We start from the raw sequence: 8,212 nt of genomic DNA, 5'->3' as shown, positions 1-8,212 counted from the left end.
ATTCCATGACCTTGGATTCAGTGGTTGGTTGTTTTGGATTCACTATTAAAGCACAATATGTAAAAGGAAAATGTATTAGTAGAATTCATTAAAATTAAAACCTTTTTCTGTACAAAAGATATTACTAAAATGAAAAGACAAGCTGTGACAGGAAGGCAATATTTGCAAAACATAGATGTAATCAAGGACTCAAATCTGTAGTATTCAAGAACTCAAGTTCAGTAATAAGAAAAGAAATAGGGACTGGAAAGACGGGGCAGTGATTAAGAGCAATGGCTGCTCTTGCAGAGGTCCTGGGTTTGGTTCTTAGCACTCACATAGCTGCTAACTCCAGTTCTAGGGAATCCAATGCCTTCTTTTGGCCTCTGCAGAGAGTGCATGGGTGGTATACATGCAAGCAAAATTTCATGAATAAATAAATATAAATAATAAAATATTTTTAAAATATTTTATTTAAATATTTTATTTTATGTATATGAGTGTATTGCCTGCATGAGAGTGCAATCAAATATTTTTTAAAAGAAATAACTTCATATATCCAATTTAGTAAAAAGTGAATACATCACATAGATGGAAATTCTTCGGGCAAAAAGTAAAATTTAGGGACATGCAGCTAAACATGGAAACCAAAACTTTATGAGGGTGGAGGACAGAACATTAGCACAAATATTACATCTGCCCGTGTCATGTCCAAGCCCCCTGTAGCTCAGCAGAACCATGTGACCAGTTCTTCCTGTGACGTCAGATGACGAGACGGAAGGAGAAACACGTGATGCAGAAACAGATCAATGTTGAGGTTAAGTAGAGGTCTCAAGTTTCTTAATGCAAGCATTGTAATCTCCACAGATAAAATACTGTACTCGGGGGCTGGAGAGATGGCTCAGCGATTAAGAACACTGGTTGTTTTTGCAGAAGACCCGTATCCCAGCACCCACGTGGCAGCTAACAACTGTCGGTAACTCCAGTCCCAGGGGATCCGACAGCCACTTCTGACCTCCGTAGGCATTGCACGGCATGGGTGCACTTACTACATGCAGGCAATACACTCATACACGTAAAACAAAAACAACAAATAAAAAATTACTGTACTTAGGTTTTACACAGAATTTAAATGGACTACCTCAGCACTAGTATGGGTTTGTTTTTTTTTTTGTTTGTTTGTTTGTTTGTTTGTTTGTTTTGGTCTTTTGAAACAGGGTCTCCTTGTAGCCCCAGCTGACCTGGAACTCACTATGTAAACCAGGCTGGCCTTGAACTCACAGAGATCCACTTGCCTCTGCCTCCCAGGTGCTGGGACTACAGGTGTGCGCTACCGCACCCAGCACTAGGGTTTTTAACTTGATGGAAGCTTGCATCATCAGGAAAGTTCAGTTTTGCTTATGCATCAGGAATTTTTTTTTCACTAATTATGAACACAATTTATCCTTGCTGCTGGACAAAGAAAGGTGAACCTCTAGATATATGAACTTAGACATTAGCTGCAGAAATGGGAGCTGTGTGGTGCTCTGAATAGTTGCACAGTGACAGGTGTTATCGGACCGGAGGAACTTTCTGCTCCAATTTTGTCATATCAGTCATTATACCCCCTCTACCCAGTCCACACTTTGAGGAGCAAGATGTCCCTAAATAGTCCTCCCAGCAATGATGACCTTTCTTCCCAGATGTACAACTTGGTGCAGTCTAGTTTTCAACCCACTGAACGCAGCATCCAGACTGACTTCGAAGCTGCTGATACAGGAAGCTAATTCCAGTGCACCTTGGAGTTAATTTCCACATGACTGTGACAAGTCTTCCCTCATGGACACTAACATGTGACAAATCAGTAAGACAATTTTCATATTAATTTTTTAAATTTTCAGAAAGTACTGCTTGCTCAGGTGAAGAAGATGGAGCAATCCAAATGTGATCCTTTATCGCCAATCAAGTTCATTGCTTACATTTTATTTTTAGATTCTAGCATTAGGGTAATACTAGCTTGATAAAATGAGTTGTAAAGTGTGACCTCCTTTAATTCCAACAATAATTCATGCAACATTGTAATTACTCTTTTCTCAGTGTTTGAGACAAGTCACCAGTGAAACCTTGTGTCCAGGAATTTAACTTCTTTTCTACATAAAGAATTCAGACCATTTTTGTCTTCATGGTATTTTAGTTTTACAGAATTTTTTTTCAAGGACTTTATCCAGTTAATATGAGTTGTTGAATTTGCTAATAAAGTTGTTCACAGTATACCCTTTCTATCCTTTAAATATCTGTAGGATTTGTAGTTGTGACTCTTTTCTTATTCCTAATATTCCTGATATGTATTTCCGTTATTTTTCCTGATCTATCTAGTAAGAGTTTTATTGGTTTTGTTTATTTCAAAGAGTGGGATTTTGGCTTTGTTAATTCTTCTTTATTCATTTGCTTTTCTATCGCATTGATTTTGTCATCCCCCAACCCCAGTGCTGTGGTTCTGTACGTACCAGGTAGACACGTTTTCACTGAGCTACACCCTCGGCTTCTGCATCTTACATTGCTTTCACTTAGGGGTTCCTCTGCTATTTTCGTACCTTCTTTTTAAAATATTTATTACATTTATTTATTTAGTTAGTTAGTTAGTGTGTGTGTGTGTGTGTGCGTGTGTAGGCCAGAGGACTTTGATTCTCATGTCATTCTTCAGAGGCTATCTACCTTGTTCTTTCTGAGATAGGGTCTTTCACCATCCTGGAGCTCACCAAGTAGGCTTCACTGGCTGGGCATTAAGTGCCAGGGATTCACCTTTCTCTGCCTCCCCAAAGCTAAGGTTATAGGTGTGCACCACTACACCCAGCTTTTCTAGGTGGGTTCTGGGGGTTGAACCTAGTCCTCGTGATTGTTGGCAAGCACTTTTGACTGAACTCTTTCCCTAGTCTAAGAATTCTATTGAAATGGGCTTAGCAGCATCCCACAGATTTTTATATGTTGCACTTTCATTATCATTTTATTCAAAAACTTTAAAAGTTTTTGTTTTTTATTGTATTATTTTGTTTCATGAACCAGAGTCACATGTAGACCAGCTTACTTTGTACTAACTTACTTTGTAACGGTGACTGTCTTTGAACTCTGATCCTCCTGCCTCTACCTCCTAAGTGCTAAGATTAGAGGTGTGCCACCATGCTTGGTTAAACAATTTTTAAAACATTTATCTGGTCATTTTCTCTTGAACAAACTATTTCAAAATGTTACTTAATTTCTAAATATTTAAAACTTTCCTATATAATGTATTGTTCATACTGAATTTACTAATATACAGTAATAAAAAACAAACTTTGTATGATTTTGATCATTTTCAGTTTATTAACATATCTTTTATGACCCAGCATATGGTCTCTATCGTGGTCAACGGAGTACGTGCAGTTGAAAAAACCTGGAGAAATGGCTCAGCAGTCAGGAGCATGTACTGCTCTTGCAGGGGACCAGAATTCACCCAAGTCAGGTGGCTCATAACCACCTGTAACACCAGCCCCAGGGAGTCTGAAGCCCTCTTTTGGCCTGCCACATATGTGTCATACACTACATATACATAAATAAAAATAAAAATTATTATTTAATTTTTTAAGAGCCAGGCATGGTGGCGCACACCTTTAATCTCAGCATTCAGAGGCAGGTGGATCTCTGTGAGATCGAGGCCAGCCTGTTCTATATAGTGAGTCCCAGGTCAACTGGGACTACAGGGAGACCCTGTTTTAAAAAAAGTTTTTTAAAGTGTGCATATTATGAACCTGTTAGTGTTCTAAAATGCAATCACACATTGCTTCGTGATACAGATATATTCTGAGAAATCACCATCAGGTGACTTTGTCAGTGTCTGAGCAACACAGAGTGCACTAACACAAGACTACATGATATAGCTGTATCACTTGATGTGAACTTCTTTTGTTTTGAGACAAAATGGTCTCATGTATTTAAAGTTGGCCTTAAATTTACTATGAAGCCGGGGATGACCTTGAACTTCTGGGTCTCTCGTTCCCACCCCATCTCCAATGCTGGGATTAGAGATGTGTGCTACAACACCTGGCTTATGCAGTACTGTGGATCAAACCCAGGGCTTCATGCATGCGAGGCATGCACTCTACCAACTGAGCTACATCCCCATCCTGATAGGGCCTCTCGGTGAAATCAAAAGTCACCGTTGAAGGTGGCTGACAGTTTAACATGGCATACCACTTCATATTAAACATTCTGTTTTTATTTATTGATTTATTTATTTGAAATGATATTTTGCTTTGTGACCCAGACTGGCCTTGAACTTGAAATCTTCTAGCATTGGCCTCTTAAGTGATGGGATTACAGGAATACACCACTGTTCTAGTTTGCTTTCAATTGCTGTGACAAAACGCTCTGATCAATACCAACTTGGGGAGGAAGGGCTTTATTTAGCTTACATCTCACCAGTCATAGTTCATCACAGAGGCAGACCAAGGCAGAAACTCAGGGCAGGACCCCGGAGGCAGGAGCTGAAGCACAGGCCATGGAGGAATGCTGCTTATTGGCTTGCTCTCCTGGCCCATGCTGACCCTGCTTTCTTATACAATACAGAACAACCTGCCCAGGGGTGGCACTGCCCACAGTGGGCTGAGCCCTCCCACATCACAGAACAATCAAAAAATTATCCCACAGACATGGCCACAGGCCAGTCCAATGGAGGCAATTCACCAATTGAGGCTCCCTCTACCTAGATGTGTCAAGTTGACAACTAAATCTACCTAGCACAATTACCAAGCCTGGCTTATAAATTATTGTTTATATAAGTAAAAAGAACATGCTCTAAAATAATAAATGCATGGTAAATATATAAAATAGTAACTCAGTCATATCATGATGACAGAGTTTTATGTACTGTAGGTGATAGTGTTGCTATGTTTCTGTATGACGGGGAGTGCAGTGATCTGCTTCAATCTGCATCACCACAAACATGCAGAATGCATCACACTATGATGTTAGGAGTGCTACAATGTCACTCAATAATGGGAATTTTTCAGCTGCTTTATAATCTCATAGAACTGCCTTCATGTACATGGTTTATTAGTAAAAGAAAAATGTCATGAAGTGCATGACTGTGATATTGGGTTGGTGTGGTTGAGCATTAAGCTAAGAGTTTTTTTGTAACTGTTCCATCAGTTGCTAAGAAAGGGTATAAAAATGCAGCTACAGGGGGCTGGAAAGATGGCTTAGTGGTTAAGAGCATTGGCTGTTCTTGAGGAGGACCCGGGTTTGAATCCCAGCACCCACATGGCAACTAGCAACAATCTGTAACTCCATTTCCAGAGGATACAGCGCCCTCTTCTGTCCTCTCCAGGCATTGTACAACACACACATACACATGCTAGAGCTAAAAAAAAAAAAAAAAAAAAAAAAAAAAAAAAAAAAAAAAAGTAAATGCAGCCATAGGCCAGGTGAAATGGTGCATACCTTTAATCCCAGTAGTCAGGAGGCAGAGGCAGGTGAATCTCTGTGCAGTTGAGGCCAGCCTGGTCTACACAGTAAGACCCTCTCTAATATTTTTTAAATTGTCATGATATAACATCATACGGATACCTTTAATTCTGTCATTGTTTTAGTTCATGTATTTTGAAATAATATACACACATCCTTATGATTATAAGGGCTTCCCGATAACATCAATTCAGACTTAAAAGGAGAAACTGCGGGAGAGAACAGTTTGTGTCCCTTGGCAATCTGTTCCTGATGTTTTTCTTTGCCTCCCTTTAATCTCTTGTCCAAAACTTGAGCAGATTCTGTAGCCTCTGCATTGTTCTGCAGAGCAATAACTAGTTTTCATGTCACAGGATGGATGGAGAAGCGAGATGCTGAAACTTGGGTGCTTTGGTCTTGGGTTTCTTTACCTTTATTTAAGGGCCATCTGGGAAAGCATTGGCAGATATCATCTTCCATAGAGAAACTGAAGTGCATGGATTCTGCTAGCTCTTTGAAGGATCCAAATGATAAGGTGATACACACTAGTATCCACCAGCCAGGAATATTGTCTCCAGAGAGGCAGCAGTAGCATCTGAGGCCACAAGTTTCTCACAAAAAGTACAGTTTGTGTTCCATTCCAGTGAGCTTCTGACAGCCAGCAGGCTGGGAGGGAGGTAGTCACAGACTGGCCTCTAACTCACTATGTAGCCAAGGATGACCTTGAACTTTTGATCAGCCTGCCTCCATCGCCAGAGTGCTAGGATTATGGATGTGCCCTACCATACTCAGCATATGCAGTGCTGGGAGTCAAGTGCAGGGCTTTGTGTATGCTCCGTAAGCATTCAACCAAATGAGCTACATTCCCAGGCTGGGAAGGAGCTCTCTCGTTTCATCCTGATGGCTGTTTTATTTATGTTGTGATATCAAACCTACACAGCAGTAATAACTCTGTTAATAGTCTATGTCAGAAGTGTCCATTTTGAACAAAGCTTTTGTATGTTATAATAAAACGCTTCCTGTAGTATTTGATGACTTGCTCCCACCTTCAGCTTTTCCTCATCATTATAGAAACCAGAGATTTTTGTGGAAGGACTCAGATTGGCATAACAAGTGTTTTCCTGTCTCACAGGTGTTTATCCCTGGACATGCCCCTCTGTCTTATGTGCTCTTGGTATCTTGTGATGCACAGCATGGGCCAACACTCACTGCTGGGTCAGGGCTTTAACAGGCACTTTAAATTTGAGGGTGTCTCTTAACTCTTCACTTGCCCAACTTTGAAATTCAGATATCATAGTTCCTGTACTGAAGGACCAAAGAGAGGCAAAAAATAGAGGTTGCAAGCTTTCATATTAGATCAGGAACTGCATCTTTAAAGAGATCAGAAACACTAACCAATCTTGAAGAACCATATCAAAGAGGTACGGAACCTGAGTAGTTTTGATTGCAGGCATTCATCACTTGGTAGGAAATCCAGACCAGTTGCTCCAGTTCAAATGGAAACCACCCTGGATGATGTGTTGATCCTCTAGGATATTTCCCAATCAGTGATGAGCTATTTATTGCCAGTTCATGTGTTAAATTTTCTATAAGATGCTATCTTCGTTGTGGAACTTGCCAAATAATTTATGAAGAGTATTTAGCTCCATCCTTTCATGCAATCCCCATCCATGAAAGACTTCCTGTCAGGATGTGACCTTCACTTGGGCTCCATACTCTCTTTTGCAGCCAAGTTAAACTCATTACCACCATCTCCCTCCTGGGGAGGCAGGGCTACCCCCCACCACTCTCCTGCTGGCACATTCTGAAGCTGGTTGTTCTGGGCCTTTCAAGCATCTGGCTACTCATTTAGCAAGAGGCTCTAGTTAAAGGTTTCCTGCCTGGGTTGTGCCATCCAATACACAGATCTTGTTCTTGGCCCCTAACTAGGCTAGATGACAGCCTTGACCCTGCCCTTAGTCTCAGTCCCATCTTCCCAATATGGATACTGCATCTGTGTTCTAGCTTTGCCCCCCAAATTGACATAACAAACGCTTTCCTAATTCACAAATGTTTGTCAATGAAAGGATTCGTCTGCCTCCTCCATCTGTGCTCTTGCTGTCTTGTGATGGTCTGCACCTGCATGCACTGCTGGGTCAAGGCTTGACAGACACTTTGACCTTGAGGGTGTCCCTTGGGTTCTTGTTTGCCCGACTTCAGTAGCTCAAGTGGCCAAGCTTTTCACACTTACCAAGGAGCTATCTGGTCCACAGCTGTCATTCATTTCAACATGTTCCTGATTAACGAATGCTACTACAGGTAGAACACCCCCAGGCCCCCAAATCTGAAACCTACTAAAATGCTCCAAATTCCAGTTTTGAGTTCTGACATAAAATAAGCAGAAAAATTCTTTATCAAATCTCATATAAGAGAATATAATCAAAATGCAAAAAATGGTTTCAAATATTGTGGAAAATGACCTTAAGGCCATATGTATGTTGAGCTCCTGACACATAATAAACTTGTTTAGGCTTGAGTCTCATCCCCAGAGATCTCATTATATAATATGCAAATATTCCAAAATCTGACACAGTTCAAGAAACTTCCAGTTGTAAGCACTTAGGATACCAGGTTTCTGTAGAGAGTATGGAAGTTATGAACTTTGGAGGAGGTCAAATAAGCTATTTGACTTCTGCTTTGTTTTATTAGAAGCAGGAAGGGACTTCCCTGGCATAAATCGAATGGATTTTTAAGTCAGAGCTCCTTTGATACACAAAACTTTGGTCTCCCTGTAGCC

This window comes from Nannospalax galili, unplaced genomic scaffold (genome assembly GCF_000622305.1).
Source record: "Nannospalax galili isolate Female #2095 unplaced genomic scaffold, S.galili_v1.0 scaffold923, whole genome shotgun sequence".
Taxonomy (NCBI): Eukaryota; Metazoa; Chordata; class Mammalia; order Rodentia; family Spalacidae; genus Nannospalax; species Nannospalax galili.
This window is presented reverse-complemented; position numbering follows the sequence as displayed.